The 19751-nt window shown below is 41.1% G+C and overlaps 1 protein-coding gene across 2 annotated transcripts in view; it reads left to right on the forward strand.

The window, feature by feature from the left end:
* arhgap36 (Rho GTPase activating protein 36) overlaps positions 1-19751 on the forward strand; it is a 68750-nt gene that overhangs the window by 4182 nt on the left and 44817 nt on the right. Inside the window, exon 1 of one of the 2 annotated variants that reach the window (XM_074661856.1) lies at positions 17305-17439. The exons of the other annotated variant lie outside the window; for it this stretch is intronic. The gene's annotated coding sequence lies outside the window, so the exon portion shown is untranslated. Of the gene's footprint in view, positions 1-17304; positions 17440-19751 lie in introns of those variants that run through there. 2 annotated transcript variants of the gene reach the window in all.

Here is a 19751-nt window from a genome sequence, read left to right on the forward strand (position 1 = left end):
TAAGGATTGGCCAATTAGTTTATTCATCAAATTCATTTTCTTCTGTTATTAACATTAATCCATCATTACATTTTTTCCAATAGTGTTCTTTTAAGTTACAGGATGTTAAACGGGGAAGGATTGGTTACCGGTGTGTTTTTCTTTTTGTGAGTGCAGGGTAATCAGTGGCACCTGAGGGGAAGGTGTTAAAAGGTGTAGCAGGGAGAGAGTGAGGAGACCTCTCCAGAGCCAAGGACTGGAGAGAGGAGTTGGGAGATGTCCCCGTGAGGAGCTCTCCCTCAAAGTGTTGCTTTGCTGTTAAATCATGTTTGGAAAATAAAGAAATATATTTTTTCTATATCTTGGTCTGTCTGGATGCTCTCTGTGACAGGCTGGAAAAACTCAGCTTTGATCTGAAAGTTTGTCCAATAAACCATCTCTCTTTCTTTTGTCCTTTTTAATAAAATACAACAAAGAAAGAAACTTCATACCAGTGGTTGACAATCAAGACTATTTACTGCTTTAAAGAAACAAACTTTTTATTGTTTATATCTAGGTGTCTAAATTCTTTTTCAAAAGCATGGCCCTTAGGGCATATCAGTGGCAAGTTTCATGCTTGCATCACCATTAGAACTTTTAGCATTTCAAAGAAATAGTGTCCATCTTGAAAAAAGGTTGGCATCTTTTAAATTTTGAGTGGCAAGCAGCTTTTCCTATATGGGTTTCCTTTAGGGCAAATTTGTGCCAAATTTCATGCTTGGTGTCGTTTTGAAAATGGCTGCCATCTTGAATATTTGACTGACTAATGTCTTTTTTCAAAAGAGTGGTCCTTGGAGAGTGTTTGTGCCAAATTCATGCTGCAACACCATTTGAATGATTCTCTTGAAATATGCATTGATTTACTGCACTATGACTCTAGGCTTGTGTGATAATAGGTGCAGGGTTTAGCACTTAGTGTTAGTTAGCGTCAGTTAGCAGAAAAGTACCACGAATGTAATAAATTTTTATAAAAAAGGCTAACTTGAGGTATAATCACCTGAATATATAAATCTTTTTTTGTTGACTTATATCTACACAGGAGTCATTCTCCTTCAATGAAGGCTGCCATTGCCCTACGGCAGCATAGAGAGGACAAATGCAAACTTGTATTAAGCTGTGAAATACAGGAGTTGTTGGAAAGAACAGACTTGGGTGTTTTTACAAGCAAAGTAATTTCTATTAATAGACATTGAATTATGCAGTGTTTTGTCCTTGAAGGCCTCCGTCACTTTGCTAAATTGACAGCTAAATTTAGCAACGGTTGATTTTATCATAAGTTACTCTTTGAGTTAGTTTCCCATGTTATGGAAAATTGAAGTTCAATTGTATACACTTTTTTTATGCAAATTCATGCTAGGTGCTAAAAAGCAGAGTGAGCTAAACTTGGAGCTACAACTTTCAAAATCTTTTGGTATTTGGATAAACAAGGTCAGCATGGTTGATGGCATCTTCTTCATCTGTACACCATGTGTCACATTTACAAATCCAGGGCCACCTTTCTGAGAGTCTCTGTCCTGGTATCTAATTGTCTGAATGGACTCAGGTTGTTTTAAAGACAGTTCAAAAAGCTAAGTAGCCAACACAGAGTGATTCCATGGAGCTCAAGCCCTTAGCATCAGAGCTGTGATGTACGAACTCTACCAACCCTCATATGAAAAAGTTGTTAAGACCTGTAAAGAGTCCCTGTGAGTTAAATTGGAGACACTGTCTGTGAGCATCATGAGGCCATGCCTCAGCTCTGGATCTACCACTAAGAAACCCATTACATCTTTAAGTCTTAACAGATCAGATCTGCAGCTCTCTGTTTTTTCCTGTCAGACATCACCAGACAGCTGCATCCCTTCTCTCCAAACTAATCGTATCATTTCTGCGTCTGCTGGTCTGTCATCCCAGGTCCTATCCCAGCAGGGCCTGTCTCTCTGCTGTTCCTCTGCCATGGGGACCCACAGTCTGTGTGCCTCAGTCACGTTTCCTGCTTGTCTTCTTGATTTGTGGATCAGTCTGGGACTTTATTCGGCTCCATGAAGTGAACAAATCCTTTCAAGTTCAATCTATTTATGGAGTGGACGATGTGGGTCTGACCCCCGTCCCCAGAGGCAGGGGTTTGTTGATGGCTGGTGTGTGGGTTGGCATGATGGTGAGGTGAATGGGTTGGTATCTGAATCTGAGTTTGCACAGCATGAGGTTTAGAAATCCTGAGTTATTTGTAATTTGAAATATGTGAGTGTGAGGTTGTTTCTGAACGTCTTCATAACGAGCTCCACATTTGATCCAAGCGTAAATAACCCTGGATTCAAACTGAGGAAGGTGGAGCTGCTCCACTTTAGGAGGATGATGATGGTAAGAGGAGGAATGAGAGGGGGTTGGGTCAAGTAAAACATAAGGGTGTGACTCACTCAGGGATGGTGGGTTTGTTTGTGACCCCCCTGGCTGTGACGATACATGAGGGGATCAGATCCCTCTCCAAACCTCTTCTCTGGTGTCACCTCCGGTTGGTCTCGGGTTTCCAAAGGACTCAGAAAAACACCCAGGAGAGTGGACTGGTTTTTACTACCACATGATGAGAGGAGCAGGGAAAAGACTCACAGCAGCTGAAGTCAAGGTATGACTGATACACACTGAGCTCATTAGCTGTTGTCTGTTCCTGATTCTTTGAAAGTCTGCAGAAAATATTAAAAATACAGACGTTTTGACATCTGGATCCATGTGAGGGACTGTAAATGCTTCAGTGGTGGTTTGGCCTCTGGTTCTTACAGAATTTAGTCAGTTGGCCTGTCTTTGTTTAGTCTGAACCTTTCTGAGCTTTATTTTAAAACTGGAGGGACTCTACAGTTGATGGATGCTCCACTTGGGACCTTGAAGGCCTAGAAAACTTCTGTTGTTTTGGCTGAATTTTTCAGCCTCTTCCTCTGTGTTCATTTTTGCTTAATGTGCTCCTGACTGCGGTGTATTTGATCTTTTGTTTCATTGTTTGTTTCAGCTTTCTTGCAGCATCTTCATTTCTTCTTCAGCAGACTTTTTTATTTCGCATTTACATTTTTTTTTTTTACTTTTTAACCTTTGGATGCATTTCTGAAGTTGCAGGACGTTTTTTTCCTGATGCATTCAGACTGTTCCAGGTTGATTGTTCTAGTCAGATATTCTTGGTGTATTTTCATCGTTTTGTGTGGATGTAAATGTTTGGATATGATTTAGAGCCTCCTCTTTAAAGGTCCCATATTGTGTCAAAATCCCTTTATTAAGTCTTTTAGTGAAATTTGTGGGTCTTTGGCTTTCCTCCCAGCCCACAAAATGTGATATTTAATGACAAAACCTGTACTTAGTAGAGCTTGTGAATGTAAAATCCTGACCTAAAACGAGCTGTTTGGATTTGGGGGGTTTGCCGACGTCAGTGATTCCCTTTTTTGACCAATCAGGGGCAAGTCTGACCTGATTGGTCTACAGGAGCAGATACCCCGAACCCTCTCCCCGCCCACCCCCAAAGAATGCCAAAGTTGAAGAGCCATCACTGCTCTGTTTTTGGCTGTAAACAGCCACATACTTCTATGCTCAAGCTTCCCATCTTGCAAGAAGACAAGACTAAGTGTCTAGAGTTCATTTATCAGGAAATGTTCCAGCTACACTCAGAAAAACTGAGCATGTGTGTGCTCGTCACTTCACTTTGGACAGTCCAACAGAGGGCTAGCGAATAGACTGGTCCTGAATCCAGGCACATTACCAACCATCCTCCAACAAACCTGGGACCCTGGAAATGTGAGTATTTTAAATGCTGTGTGCTGTGGAGCACATGTAAGAGCTTTTCCTCAGTGTCCCCCCTGTCTCTGTGTTAGCTTCAGGATGCTAACTTCAGCTGTGGTTAGCCTGTTGTTTTAGCCTGTAATGTAACGGTAAACAAGCTTCGCTGTTTTCTAAACATTGTGCATTCAGAGCTCGTGGTGCCGCTCTCAGTGACGCTGAAGAGCAGGACGGTATCAGCGGTGGCTCATTTACATATGAAGGCCACGCCCACTAAATCAGAGCGTTCTGAACAGAGGGGCTATGAGAGCCTGGAAACAATGCTGCTGTGCTTGATTTATTGGCTTTTTGGACCAAAACATGTTACTACCATTTCATGAAGACATCAATGATCCATATTAAACTGCAGAAAAGGAGCAGAATATGGGACCTTTAAATACTAATCTCAATCTGCTGAAAGGCAGACACTTTTGTCCAAATCTTTCTGTTCTCATCATTCCTTAATGCTCGGCTCTCTGTTGGCGCCTTCATGGAGTCAGTGCAGTGATCTTTGTGTGTGTGTGTGTGTGTGTGTGCAGTGGTTAGTGAGAGAGTGCCAGTGCCTTCAGGGTGTCCTCATAAACTCTGTGTGTAATCTCTGATCAGTTATATAAGCAGCGTTCAGCGGGTACCACCAGCTGCAGGTTCACTGCAGAGAGAGAATCACTGACCCTGAACTTCAGAGCGCTAAGGATGATAGCATTAGTCTTCTTGAAGCTCACTGGGGTTAAAAACACCCTAAAGAAAAAGAATCTTTGAACATTAATTCCATTTTTGAACCAAATGTCGGCTGTTTTTTCCGTGTTTTGAGACAGATTTCAACAGCATGAAGTGAAAATCAAACATGCTAATGATGTTAAGGGTGACAGAATAAACAGGATTTTTAATCATTAAAATCAAGACTAGTTAAGCCAGCTGAACAGCTGTATGAGGCTAAAGTGATTACAAAAGTGAAGCCAAATCATTCAGGGCCTGTGCTGACTGGCAGCAGTACAGGTCATAAAGCCTGTCTGCTCCATAGCAACAGATGGGATATGTGACGAACTTTAAAGTCAAAACACAATTCAAAGAAACGTCTCTGGGCTGTGGTTTCTGCTGTCAAAGTTAGTGCTTATGTGCTGATTTATGTTCATGACTTTGTTAAAGGTAACACACTAACACACGAGTCGCTGAACTAAACATAAGTGAGAGTGTTTCTTTCAACCTGGTTTTATACAGTCCAAGGTATCAATCAACAACCTGTGCCTCTGTGTAGAGCTGAGGGCATGTAAAACTACTGCTGCTGCTGTAAAAGAGAAAGCGTGGTGATAAGAGCAGTTTCCTCCAGTCGGGGATGTGGTTGAAGAGGTTGTTAATCAGTACGCACGAACGCTTTTATCACTCTCCTGAAACAAGAGCTCACATGTGAGTCTGTGTGTGTCTCTGTGTATGTGTGCATGACACATCCGCACATTTAGACTTGTTCAGTGTATCGCTGTGATAAATACGTGTGTGTTTGCTTCCCGCTTTCCTTGGAGGAAGAGTTATGACAGGAAACCCTCACTTCTTCTCCCCCAGTGCTGGGTCTATCTGAGGTAAAGAGTGGAGAGGAAACAGTGGAAACACAGATGAACCTCTCTCTTTGCTCTATCTGTTTCGTTCTATGTGTTTTCATTCTGTGTGATATGACTCATACATTCAGTCATCAAGTTGTAAAAACTGTTGTTGCTCTTGGCGTTGATCTGTTGCTTCTGAATCTTCCGAACTCAACTCCTGGAAAAACACAGAGTTGGTCCGTCTTTCTGCACGTGGATCCCTCCTCACTGGCAGGTTTTATTTTTCTGCACGTCAGCGTTTAGACTCTGGGACACATCTCCTGCCCGTCAACCACAAACTACTCTGTCAGGCTGATTCATAGACTTTTGAGGCTGGAGGATCAGTCTAGACTGAAGCTCACACAGTAGGATCACTCTGAGGCTCCCTCAGACCCTGACAGGAGTTTGTGTTGTGGGGCAGGCATGCAGGGTGGATCTGAAAGTGTTCTGGAGCGAAACTGTGACATGCAGAAGGAGATGGTCATTACCTGGCTTCCAACAGTCAGCTCAGAGTAAACAGTCAAATAGAGTTGCCAGGTCCAGAGAAATTACTGTTGGTTGGTTAGTTTTAATAATTGTTAGTAGTTTGTTTATTTGTTTGGTTGGTTAGTTGGCTGGTTGATTGTTTGTTTAATTGATTGTTTGATGGATGGTTTGGTTTGGTTTGTTCGTTTGTTGATTTGGTGGCTGGTTGACTGATTGGTGGTTGGTTCGAAAACTGGTTAGGTTATCAGTTAATTGATTGTGATTTGATGGATTAGATGATTGGGTAGTTAGTTGCTTGATTAGTTGTTGTTTTTTTTGCTGAATGGTAGGTTGATTGGTTGATTGGTTGGTTGGATGGTAGTTGATAAGAAAGTTGGATGGTATTTTTTGGGATGGTTGGTCAGTTGATGGGTGGGTTTCTTTGTTTGTTGGTTGGTTGGTGGTTTGTCCATTTGTTGGTTAAGGTTGTTAGTTAGTTAGTTAGTTAGTTAGTTAGTTAGTTAGTTAGTTAGTTAGTTAGTTAGTGGGTTGGATATTTTGTTGGTCGGTTGATTGGCTGTTTAGTGTCTTGCTTGGTTGGTTGGTTGGTTGGTTGGTTGGTTGGTTGGTTGATTAGTGTCTTGGATATTTTGTTGGTTGGTTGATTGGCTGTCTAGTGTCTTGGTTGGTTGGTTGTTTGGTTGGTTAGTTGGTTGATAAGAGTCTTGGGTAGTTTGTTGGTTGGTTAGTTGTTTGAATAGTGTTTTGTTTGGTTAGTTGATGGGGTCTTGATTACTTAGTTTGTTAACTTGACGGCTTGTTAGTTGGTTGGTTGGTGTCTTGGTTAGTTTGTTAATTTGTTGCTTGGTTGGCTAGTTAAAATTGTTGATTTGTAGTATGGTTAGTTGGTTGTTAAGTTGATTGGTTGGTTAGCCAGTTGGTTAGTTGGTTGGCTATTTGTAATTGTGGGTTGGCTTGCACCATTTGTTTTTATTTGTTCTGTCCTTCTTTCATGATAATTGCTAATTTAAGGTGTTGAACATACTGCACATTTTACTGAAGGTCATTTTCCTTAAGATGTTCATATTTTTATGGTCAGTACATTTCCTGATGAAACCAAAACCACATTCCATCTGGTTCACCAGTCAGCCTGATGTTACTGCCACAGAGAATAACACCTGTAGAGGCCCTGTGTCATCACCATAGGTGAAATGACCGAAAAGTCAAAGAGCTTTGTTTGTTTCATTTTAAATACGTTTTTTAAAAAGCACGACTTCCTCACTTTAAATCCAGATACATGATGTTCTGAGAGATGTTTTCATGGTTTTAAGGAGATTTGGTCCTGCTTAGGTTTTCAGTTAAATGTTATCTCCTCTTCTTAGTCTGACTTAGAGATGTTACACAAGCATTGGGAAACTCATCAAAGACGGGAAGGAATAAGAGAAATCCTTTCAGGAATTTATTCAGGGAGAAAGAGGGAGATGTGTCTGTGTGTAAACTACCGAGCTGGAGTCAAAACAGCTGTTTCAGCAGGAATAAAGAGGCTCTAAAGGTGCCAGATTTATTCAACTGATGGTACCATGTGGCTGTTATTACATCACGGTGTCAGCGTGGAGGATATGAGAGACAGCACAGCTCCATGATCAAAGTGCTGGTTGGCATTTTCCACATTTCCTCTCTTTTCCCCATGGACGACTCTCCTCCTGCTCCAAAATGGTGCCCACATCCCGGACCACTTTCATCCTGTGATGGATGGTCCTGACCGAGGCAGGCTGGGTCAGAGCTGTCACCACGGGGACGTTTCCTTTAAAAACTTTGACTGTCGTCACTTTTGAGATCTAAAAACACCACACACACTCTTTTTATTGTTAACATACATATTTAAGTAAAAGATTTAATATTTTTTGGGGGGGTGGCACCAAAAACAACACAAACTAAAAGAATGCCACTCTTAATCCTGCACACATTAAATATTTACAAAAATCAGCTCAAACAAACAAAGCTAAGATTTTCTGCCTTGTTTTTAACATTGTGTGTCCATCTTTATTTAAAGGGACGTGTTGAACAGTTCATCTATAGCAAACAGTAGTGTTAGCCACAATGCTAATTTCTGTCAATTTTGTATAATTTCTGTGGCATCTGCTGACACTGGCAGGTCTACATAGGTTTACATAAAATCAAACGGTACCATGTTTTGATACCTACACCAAACTTTTGATTGTGAGGGAGTGAAAGAGTAGGCAATTTTCCATGCTAGACATGAACACAGCATTACAAGTTTATATATTGAGAAACAGATATGTTAAATTGAAAAACTGAGATTTGTGTTATTTATTAAACAAAAGGATATTTGTTGCCACATAAACGCACTGAAGTACTGAAAACTGGTACTGTTGAGTACTGTTTGAAATGTGAAAGGCACCCATCCTTACTTGTACCATACCAGTTCTTGGTACCCTTATGTTGGGGTACTAGATATACCAATCTGACCACAGAAGGTGGAGCTACAACACTGCAGTCTGTTGATTGGTTGAATCGGCTGCTGTATTTCTACTGGCTACAGTCTTCTCTGACACAAAGCTTGGTTGTTCTTTTTAACAAGGAGCCACATGCCAATCACAAAGAAGATGAATTGCTGGATGCCTTCCATCGTTGCTCTTTGTTTACTGTGTCATGCTTTTCTTCTTTATTGGATTTAATAGCAGTGTACATTGTGTTGTGCTGCTATGCCGTGAGGCTATTACATAGGTGATTAGGCTATTGGCATCTAGCTTACACTCTGCCTACCAAAAAGAGCTCGGTTGGCTGTGGGAAACACAAACAAGATCAGGCTTTACTGATCCAACTCATACCAAAGTGTACTGATCCATACCAAACTGCTAGGTAGCCACAGGGCTAACGTTAACATCCGAATATTTGCTACAACGCTTTCACAATGTCTTAGGTTTTTGTAACTCGTAGCTTTGCATTAGTTAGTTTTGTTGGGTTCAAATGTGCGTTTAAACTTTTTACACCCAAAAATGTCTCCATTAAAATGTAAACAATAGTAATTCTGAACCTTTTCTTGCTTTTCCATTTGCTCCACTCCTCTGTTTTTATTCACTGTCGCAATAAATAAAGTCAAACTAGGAAAAGTCCCCTATATCAAAGGAGGTATATGAACCCTGAGCGACTTAATTCTGTCTGACAGAAATAAAATCACATTCAGTCATGTGGCGACAGAAGCAGAGGACTTAACATCATATCTCCTGATAGAGTGGAACAAACAACAATGGTTGATTAATGACTATAATTATGTCAATGACACATTAACCAGATTGGTTTTCACTTTAATTCACAGAATTCCACTTTATCCTCTGAAATAAGCAGCAGAGGATTGGTGGCTTTCTTTTTCTTTGATGGAGACACATTTTTCCTGTAACAAGTTTAAACAAAAGGATTCCAGCGTAAAAGTTCAGACGAGGAATGTCTGTAAAAGACGTTAACGTGGAATTTAGATCGTAATCTAATCAGGAGGAAACGGCGTTTGACTCTGTGACCTTACGGAGGTGAATCAGTGGCTTTGTGTCAGGTCATGGTTGTCATGGTTGATCTGATTTGTGGTTACACACCGGCTGAATCTGGTGGAAGTGGTATGGGAAAGGTTCCTTTAAGACTTACAGCGGCAGGCGGTCTTTTGTCCCATCTTTATGTTAAATTTAAGTTTCTGTTGTTTATCTTCAGATTAGGATCCAAACATTTGACGTAAACATCAGGATCTGAACCCTTGCTCAAACATTTGCTGACGACACTGTGACATATGAAAAACAGATACAGATCTCCAGCTGAAGCCTCCATCCAGTTCAGGTCTGCAATGTCAACACCACCCGTCATCTCTTCCTTCTCTCCACATCCAAAGATGTGAACTCTCAGTTTAACCTTACACACTGAGTTACACAGAGCCCCTGATTGCTGTCAATGCATTCTGATGACACCACACGCTGACGTAACCTCCGACTGACTCTCGATACAACTTCTTTGAACAGGAAGTCGTTGGCTTTTTGCTGTTTGATACCCAGCCTCTCAGAGTTGGAGGATGTTTTGAGGAGGGTGAAGCTGAGTGATGGAGCTGATGGTGATGATGGGCGGGGATGTGAACGTCCTGTTTAGAGAAGAGAGAGAAAGACTCGTTATCGATATCCTCGCTGCGATCTTGTTTCCTTTGTCGGCGTTGGCATTTCCTCTTTGCTTTTCCCAAAGTCCTCTGGGAAACAAACAGAGACACTGAGAGAAATATTTCATACCAAGAGTTATCCCTACTGCACCTCTGTTCACATATTGAATGGTTGAAATAGGAGTTGCTATACAAGTACCTTTTTCAAAATGAGTCTGTGAAGATGTAAGCCAGCAGTTGCATATCTGGACATGAACAGACAACACTGTCCATTTAACATAATGTTTATGATGACCTCATGGCATCATGTCCATCATAAACAATTTCCTGTCAAAGCCTTAACACCAAATGATATGTAGATTGCGAGTAATGGTTCAACGTCCAGATTCACAGATATTTAAGGAGGATAATGTCAAGATGAAGCCCGAAAAACTTTACAAAATGAAAAACTGATAAACCATTCAATTTTTTCTATCAGCCACAAAGCATCTCACCACTGACAGGAAACACAGTTGTCTTCTTCTAAATTTCACTTTTCACCTGAATATGGACGTAACCAGTTCCAAAAAAGCAGGAAAAGCAGCTGATGAAGTGTTTAAATTGTGTTTTTAAAAAAAAAAAAAAAAAAACTGAACAGATCAATCTGTGAAGCCACAGTGGATCTGTCACCATCCTGGTTAAGCTCTGTTCAAGTAAGCAGCTAAGGGAACAGTGTTCAATGTGACGCTATTTCAAAGTTCCACAAACACAGTGGAAACAATCACACTGAGCTGTTTTTAGAGGGTGAAAAGGGAAGTGATAAATCACAGAGCACAAAGTTTCCTCTAAAATCTGACACAGAGTCTCCATAAAGCTCCTGACTCAGAGCCTTTCTCCTGACATCATCTCCATACAACCTATCTCCTTACAACCTCTCCTCACATCTTCTCTCCTTACAACCTCTTCTTCAATCGTCTCTCCTTATACCCTCTCTTCTGACATCCTCTCCTTACAGCCTCTATTTAGAGCCTTTCTCTTACATCCTCTCTACCTACAGCCTCTCCATATATTTTCTCCTCAAAGCCATTCCTTACAGCTTCACTTATTACATCCTCCTTTCTTACAGCCTTTCTTTACAGCCTCTCTCCTTACATCTTCTCTTCTTACATTCTCCTTTCCTTAGAGCTTCTCTTCTTATATACTTTCCTTGCAACCTCTCTCCTTAGAGCCTCTCTCCTTTCAGGCTCTCTCCTTACATCCTTTCCTTACAGCCTCTATCCATACATCTACTCTTCTTACATTCTCCTTTCCTTAGAGCTTCTCTTCTTATATACTTTCCTTGCGACCTCTCTCCTTAAACCCTCTCTCCTTTCAGGCTCTCTCCTTACATCCTTTCCTTACAGCCTCTATCCTTACATCTACTCTTCTTACATTATCCTTTCCTTAGAGCTTCTCTTCTTATATACTTTCCTTGCGACCTCTCTCCTTAAACCCTCTCTCCTTTCAGGCTCTCTCCTTACATCCTTTCCTTACAGCCTCTATCCTTACATCTACTCTTCTTACATTATCCTTTCCTTAGAGCTTCTCTTCTTATATACTTTCCTTGCGACCTCTCTCCTTAAACCCTCTCTCCTTTCAGGCTCTGTACTTAGAGCCTCTCTCCTTTCAGGCTCTATCCTTACATCTACTCTTCTTATATTCTCCTTTTCTTACAGCCTCTCTCTTTACATCCTTTCCTTACAGCCTCTCTCCTTAGAGGTCCTCATTCCTTACCTTCTTTCCTCACTACCTCTCCTTAAAGCTGATCTCCTTACAGATTCTGTCCTTGCATCCTCCCCTTACAGCCTCTCCTCACACCCTGTCCTTACATCCTTTTCTCCTTACATCCTCATTACTTACATTCTCTACTCACAGCCACTCTACATACAGCCTCTTCTTGTATCCTCTCCTGAAAGCCTCTCCTTTCCTTACAGCCTCTCTTCTTACATCCTTGTGTTATTCGTTGCTCTGGACAACTCCTCCTTACATCCTCTTCCTTTATCCTCTCTCCTTGCAGAAAGAGGACATATTAACACTCTGCTCCTTTAGCGATGACCTCTCAGTAAACTCTGTCCCTGTTAGTGTTGAACACACACAGATATATTTAGAACCAAACACACCTGTGCTGGTGGTTAATGTGGTGTGAAGTTACCTGCTCTGGGAGTTGGCATCATGGTCCGGTGCTGCTACGTGACCGAGCGTTCAGCCAGGCACCGTGATGCGTGCTGGAGCATTTAAAAGCAGGTGAATCACCAACTCTGTTTCCCACACAGCTCAGAGCAGTGTCCTCTGGGCTTTTATCATCTAACCCTCATGTTTCTGATCTGTTTGTGTCTGCACATGCTCAGCTTATTGATCAGTGTCTGTCTGAACAGAGCTCAAAGTGCTGTATCAATGTGGCGGCATGGTTGTTCAGCTCTTATACCAAAGGAGGAGGTTCTTATCTGTAGATAGCCAGGAGCATAAAGACGCTTAGAGATAAAGAAGCATGGACCTCTGAGTCATAGTTCATCAGGGTGATCTGATGTCGAGCATTTACCAGAAACACATGAGACCAGGCATTATCAGACATTTAAGATAGGTTTGAGGAAATGTGATGTCTGGCACCTTCAGCACAGAGTAAATCTTAAAAGCAGGTGTTTCTGCTAATTTTAAAGGTAGTATGAAACTTCACTTTAATGAACTTTGACTGATAAATTATGATGTTACTGTTTATAAAACTAAAGAGTTTGTCTTTTAGGGCAAAGACAGGAAGAGATTCTGGAAGGAAACTTTGACATAAATGCATATCTTATTTTTCTTGCTTTCTTTGCATGTGGAAAACTTAATCTTCTCCTGAAAGTAAAGACACGCATCCTTTGTTTTCAGGTTGGTAACAGAGTAACAGTGCACCCAGTTCAGCCAATAAAGCCCATCATGAGTCTGAAGCAAGCTGAAATGTTGATGTTTATGTTTAGTTCTATGCATTCAACAGATATTTGTACATTATATCATTTTTTTTCTGTGATAAATCCATATTTAACACAGGTTAATGCACATTCAACTTCAACCACATCTTTGACCAGAGTCTCACACACGCTGTCACAAACAGTTGAGCACATGTTTTAGCTTTGAGCTCATGGTTTAGCCTTAACATATATATTAGCCTCTAATCTCCTGTGTTTTAGCCTTGTGGTGTTTTACCGTTAGGCCACGGTTTGGCTTTTAGCATTCATTCAAGCTTTAGCCCATGATTTAGCCTTTGACTGTGTTTTAGCCTTTAAAGGGGACATATCATGCTTGTTTCTCCTTTTCACTATGCCAGACTAGGATGCCTATAAAGCATTTCTGCCCTCAGTACAAGTCATTTAGTTCCTTCATTGCCCCACAATAGTGTTCTCAATATCCTCAGTTTAGGCCATTCTGAAGATCTCGTTGAAACGCTCCATTTGGAGAATGACCTCCAGTAACCTTGCAACGTCACAGCCCTTTGTGCTCTGATTGGTCATTTCTATCAGAGGGGCGGAGGGGGTAGAGCCAGGGGGCGGTTTTTGCAGCATGACAGTATTTACAAAATCACCACATTGAATGGAGCAGACCGAGCGAGTTTGCTGTTTGCCAAAACTTCACCGTAAGGCATTGATAGCGCTAATAAAATGGCAGAGTGTAGGATACATCCTTTTGTATTGGACCCCGAGTCAGACCCGGACGGTTCTGCAGCTCAGGAGGAAGAAAATCCACCTGGACACAGATCATCTCAGCACGCTTCAGTGAGTGAGTCAAACCGCTACTGTAACATGTATAGTTTATACGTTTGTAGTCGGCTCTTGGTGGGTGTATCCCTCGGTGGTGGTTATGTGACTAACTGACATCACAGAGGAGGAGCTGCTTTATCAGATTACTCCAATAAAAAGAAAGGATCCTTGTGTCGTCATGAAGGTCGAAATCTCGCGGCCAAATGTCAATGACCTATTTTTAGAGGCATCAAATCTCGTTCTAGGATATCAGAAAAAATACAATATCTCATTTTTTGAAAATTCAGAGGGTGTAAGATCTTGTTTTCAAATTTATTATATTATATGTAAGCATTAAATCAGGGATCAGCATGATATGTCTCCTTTAAACCATGTATTAGCCCTAAGCCCATGTCTTAGCCTTTAGCTTGTGTTGTAGCCTTGAGCCTTTAGCCTGTGCTTTAGCCTTTGGCTCATATTTTAGCATTTAACCTGTGTTTAAACCTGAAGTAGCTGTTTTAGCCTTTAGCTCTTGTTTAAGCCTTTAGCCACTGTTTTCACATTTAGCCAGTGATTAAGGCTTTAGCCTGTGTTTTATTATCTAGCCTCTTTTAGCCTTTGTCTTGTGCTTTAGCCTTTAGCTTGTGTTTCAGCCTGAAGCTGCTGTTTTAGCCTTTAGTTCATGTTTTAGCCTTTAGCTTGTGCTCTATCTCTCTCCTGTTTCTCTTTCTTCTGCTCTTCTGTCCTTTTTCTGTCTGACAGTTAGGCTCCAGTGTCCACCATCACTACAAAATTAATCACAGAAAACATTTTCAGGAGAGAAAAACACAAATCTTTCACTTTTTCAAGATCACTTAGAAAGTCTTCACAGTCTGTTTTATGGTTAATTTATACTTTTATGCTAAAAGAAAAAAAAACAGTGTTTCAGTGAGACTTAACCTTCAGTTACTACTGAGTTCAGTTTTTGCAAACAGGACGGTTATTTTAAAGGAGGATGAAAATGTTCGAAATCTTGAATGTCATTAGATTTGTGCTTCATTTAAAGAATGACTGTGAATTTTCATGCACCTTGGTGACCCCTGATGTAAACGACCTGTTATGTAAGAGCTGGTTGAACATATTTTGTTTTGTAGTACTGTAAAGTTAGTGTGTATGCTTTTACATGTGCTCTAAAGCTGAAACAGAAAAACTTCCCCCATCACAACTGAAGCTCTACTGAAAAGAAAATTTCCTTCATTTGAGATTTCATGAAAAACAGAAAAACAGCCTTTCTTTCTCACTGTTAGCAAACTTGGGAACTGCAGCTGGAAAAAGAAATCAGACGAGGGAATAAGAAATCACATTCAGTTGTTTTATCGAGTGTGGAGCAGAAACACTCCTCATACCAACCGTCAACACCCCGTCTCATGTTTCTTATCTATAAATCATGATTTCACAACACGCCTGAGCCTCAACGTGAAGCATTTCTCTGCGAGGATGAGGAGAAACAGAGAGCTTGAAATCTGAAGCTGAGAGATATCAGCTTTAATTTGGTGTCTGGGCTCATTTCAGGCTGGGCGTGGAGCAGAAACACACTCTGAAATCTACTGAAAACGACTGATATGAGTGTGTTTGCTCAACTGAAGTAAAACCATGACACTGGGGAGTTTCCCTGAGTTTATTCTTGATGGTTTTTAGAAACAAAACACGCATCACTCTTTGTGAGGGCAGCTCTGGAGTCTGAATATTGGATAAAAAAATTAAAGAATGATAAACATAACTCCAAACAGGAATCACTCTCCTCAGTTTGACTGGAAACTTTTTTTTCTGTTGTAGTACCAACCTCAGACTGTAGGTGGGGGTGTCGCCACTGAAATCTGACATGCTGCTGTGACTCGAACAACCTCTCATCACTGTTTGTGAGTGTGTGTATGACTGTGACTGTGAGTGTGTCTGTTAATCATCCATCCTGTTTTTATGAGCAGACAAAGTCACCAAACACACACACACATACGCACACTGTCACACACACTTTGGGACAGAACACACACAGCCTTACAGCTCCATCCATGACCTGGAAATGTATGTCCACGCTACAGGAAACAGGGAGGATCAAAGTTGATGAGGAAACTGGAAGATGACACACACACACACACACACACACACACACACACACACACACACACACACACACACACACACACACACACACACACACACACACAGTGACTGGCACATGATATCCATGGGATCAATGGTTCAGTACAGCTCAAAGGTCAAAGGCAGGTTTTACTCTGTAAGAGAAGGGCGAGTGTTCACTGACTGGAGACGAAGCATTCAGGCACAGCTGATCGTCAGAGGGCGACCATAAAACCTGACAGAGGGTAACAGGATAAAATGTGGATGAATGAAAATCAAGCCTCAAACAGAGGCATGTGGCCCAGCTGAAAAATAGAGATTCATTTTCTTTGAATTCTTCTCTCTGCTTTGTTTGTTTGTGTTTAGTCTTCCTCGCTGTGTTTGTGATGTTTCCCCCTGTGCAGTCTTCGTGTTTACGTCTCCTCATTCCTCCCTTAGCTTTATTAGATAACTCAGGTCACGACCTCTGACCTCACCCTGAGAGTCAGGAGGTCGCCGTGTGATCTCTTTTAGCTGCAGATTTTTTTTTTCGCTCACAGCTGGAGTGCTGACAGATGTTTTCCAGACCAGTTTCCACACATGAGCACAAAAAATGCACAAAAACACACACACACAGCTGCAGAGAGGAGTCAGAGAGGCCAACCGGAGGTTTTCTGCAGGATTTAGTCGATTTATTGATTTATAGAGTAGCCTAGCATTCCTCGCAGGCTGAAGTAAACAAGTACGCAGATGGTTAGAGATGAGAACACAGACTACTGGAGCTCATCTGAAGTGACAGCTTGATTTGATCCACAAAGACTACATCTCCCATGATCCCTTGGCTTGTTTCCCAACAACTTCCTGTGGTATCATTAGATAGACAAGCCCTGAAGTTTGGGCTGGTGTAACTTTATGGTTTTGGGGTTTTAGTTTGAACGTAGAAAGTGTTGAAATGAGAATGTTTAGAAATATCTGTGGAACAGATTCAGATCCTACCCCCTGTCTCTCTGTGGTCCTGGTTTCTGGTAAGTCTCAGTTTCACTGTAGAAAGTAAGCTACACAGGCATCACCAACTGTGTTTCTTGTGATTTACTTTCAAAGTTTGTCAAAACAACAAAAGTCTACTTTCCTTACATGCTTACAACTTCCTTCCTTGCCACCTTACCTCCTCATGTCTCATGTTAGCTCCCTTTATTTCTCCTTCTTTCCTTCCCTACCCTCCTCTTCTCTTCCTAAGTTTTTCAATTTCTGTTTAACACATTCTTCCCTTTCCTCCTTTCTCATTTTGTCTTCCCTCCAATCTCCTGTCACCTCTTCCGCCTCCTTTTCTCAATCCTTCTTCTTCTCTCCTTATACCCTCTCCCTCCCTCCTCCTCTCCTGTGTTTAGATTCTCAGCTCTTAAAGTGGAGTCAGCATGCCACGCTCCTCCTCTTCTCTTAATCTAACTCACTCCTCAGCCCTCCCTCCCTCCCTCTTTGTCGCTCTCTGCTTCTTTAACCTCAGAGCTGCAGATCGTCTGATTCCGCTCAGATGAGAGTGTGTGTGAGAGTGTGTGTGTCTGAACTAACTCTGGATAACAGGCGCTGAGAGATCAACCAGGACTCACAGAGAGACGCACAGACACAGGTACTGCTGGTGTGTGCATAGATGTGTGTGTTTGTATTAATATGTGTGCGTTTGTACATGTGTGTCAGTAAAGTGCACTTCTGAGCGTGATGTGTTTGTGGATGTGAATGGCTTCTGTTGTGTGGACAGACAGAGTTGATGCACCTGCAGTTTACGCTCATGTTCTTGTTGATATCAACTTAAATGAGGGTTGACTGTCAGTGTAATGTCAAACACAGTGATGAAGACTCATCTCTGAGTGTGTGAGTGTTTGAACCAGAGTCTTTCTGCAGAGCTACAGACCAGCTGTGGGGGTTTTCTCACACTCAGTTGGAGCTACTTCTCTAATGACGTATCACAAGTGATGCTACGTCTCTTTTTTTCTGGAACACTTTGATGGAAATCTGTAAAATGCATCACCAAAAAGTACAGATAGATAATTAGAGGTTTCTTTTTAAAGTTTCAGAAATGGCTCATCACCATTTACACATGCAAGGAATCTTCCTTCAAAAGATTTGGTGCAAAAATAACACAGAAGCAGAATGATAGGGAGGAGGATCAACGCTAAGTAAAAAAAAAAAAAAAAAAGATTGTTTAAAAGATGTTTCTCATAAATTTACAAGAATAAATTTATACATTTAAAAAAAGTAAAGTCATAAATTTAACTCTATAGCCATAGGCTACCAGGAGAGCGCCTTTACAAAAACGTGGACCATGGAGCACCAAGATCTCACATTTTTCAGACTTGCCATTACTAGCTTATAGCTATTGACTCAGATAATGAGTAGATTCTCATAAATTTACAACTTCATTCTCTTAAAGTCATGTCTTTATTCTTGTGAATTTTGGGATTAATCTTGTAAAATAACTTCTTCTTTTTTTTAAACCTGACTCTAATCTGCCATAGTAGAATAAAGATAGGCAAAAATGTGTAAATATTACTTTCAAAGAAGTTCAAATAATAAAAAAGATGAAAAATTCTCAAAATCACATCATTTCATTTTATGAAGAAAATATGCACAACTGTTGCAATGGAGAATGGCGCATTAGTGCAGAATGGTGGCAGGTAACAGAGAGGGCATACACACATTCATTTAGTTTATCTATAAAGACACTTGATGGTATAAGGTTTCTAATTTTATCCTTTATTTCGTATCCTACATCTTTTAGCCAGACTCAAAATAAATCTGTTTTTTACACGCTATGAAAAGGATTACTATCTTTTTTTATTTTTAGGCAGGGACAGATGTTTATTAACCACAATCAAACTGAAGCTCTCTCACACACTCACACACTCTCGAAAAATACACTGCAATAAATAAAAAAAAGGTTTAGCGTCATCCTGACTACCTATCCTGACTTACTATCCTGAAATATTAAGCTAATCCAGCTGCAGTTCCTCCAGTGTCCATTTGAGGCTTTCGCCAAAAGCTCTGGAAACCACATACACACCCATTCATAGAAGCTGATCTTTCCAGCAGAAATAAACATGTGTACGGCCTGGTTCAGAAAGCAGTTTGAGTCTGAATAGACCATATTCTCACACTGTTTTTCTTTGCACTCATTTCATTTGAAGAATTTAAGGCTTTGAGTTTGAGTACAGGAAGTTTAAAGACATCAAATCAACCTCTTTGCCTCCTGCTGAGTTGATGGAAAGTTGGTCAAATATCATAGAAAGTTGATTTATACTAATAGTTCAGTTTAAAAAGTGAAACTCAGATAGTGTTGATGTTTCACTGTGTTTTAATGGTCCAGAGTCAGTGCTGCTGATTTCATTCTCCAGACAGACTTGGCTCCTGCCCACAGCGCCAAAGGAACCAAAAGCTGCTTAAATGACCCTGATGTTACTGTGACCCACCGGCCAGCAGACCCTGCTGAAACCTGACCCCCATAGAGACCCTTTTATGAGTCTATGCTCCACTTCACTCAGCTCTGACACAAAAGATCTGCAGTGTTGACGTAAAGCTGCTTCTCTCTGAGCCTCCACACTGCCAAGGGGTCTATTAGAGCCTGTGTGTGTTTACGTATGTACTACTCTGTCCCTGTGTTTGTGTGTGTGTGTGTGTGTGTGTGTGTGTGTGTGTGTGTGTGTGTGTGTGTGTGTGTGTGTGTGTGTGAGCATCATAATGAGAGCTGCTACTCCTCCTGATTAATCTGAAGCAAACACAACATGGAGCAGAATAATGTGGAGATAATGTTCCTTCATTAGAGAGAACGGTGGAGCCGCAGCAGGAATGCAGCTCAGTATTTATGAGTCTCTGTGCTCACAACAAGCGGCAGACACAATAAATGATCTCTGAATTCATTATCCTGAGAGAAAACTTCACTTTCAC

Source organism: Halichoeres trimaculatus, unplaced genomic scaffold (genome assembly GCF_033239565.1).
Source record: "Halichoeres trimaculatus isolate MK-OKI-2021-1 unplaced genomic scaffold, fHalTri1.1 fHalTri1_scaffold_22, whole genome shotgun sequence".
NCBI classification, from domain to species: domain Eukaryota; kingdom Metazoa; phylum Chordata; class Actinopteri; order Labriformes; family Labridae; genus Halichoeres; species Halichoeres trimaculatus.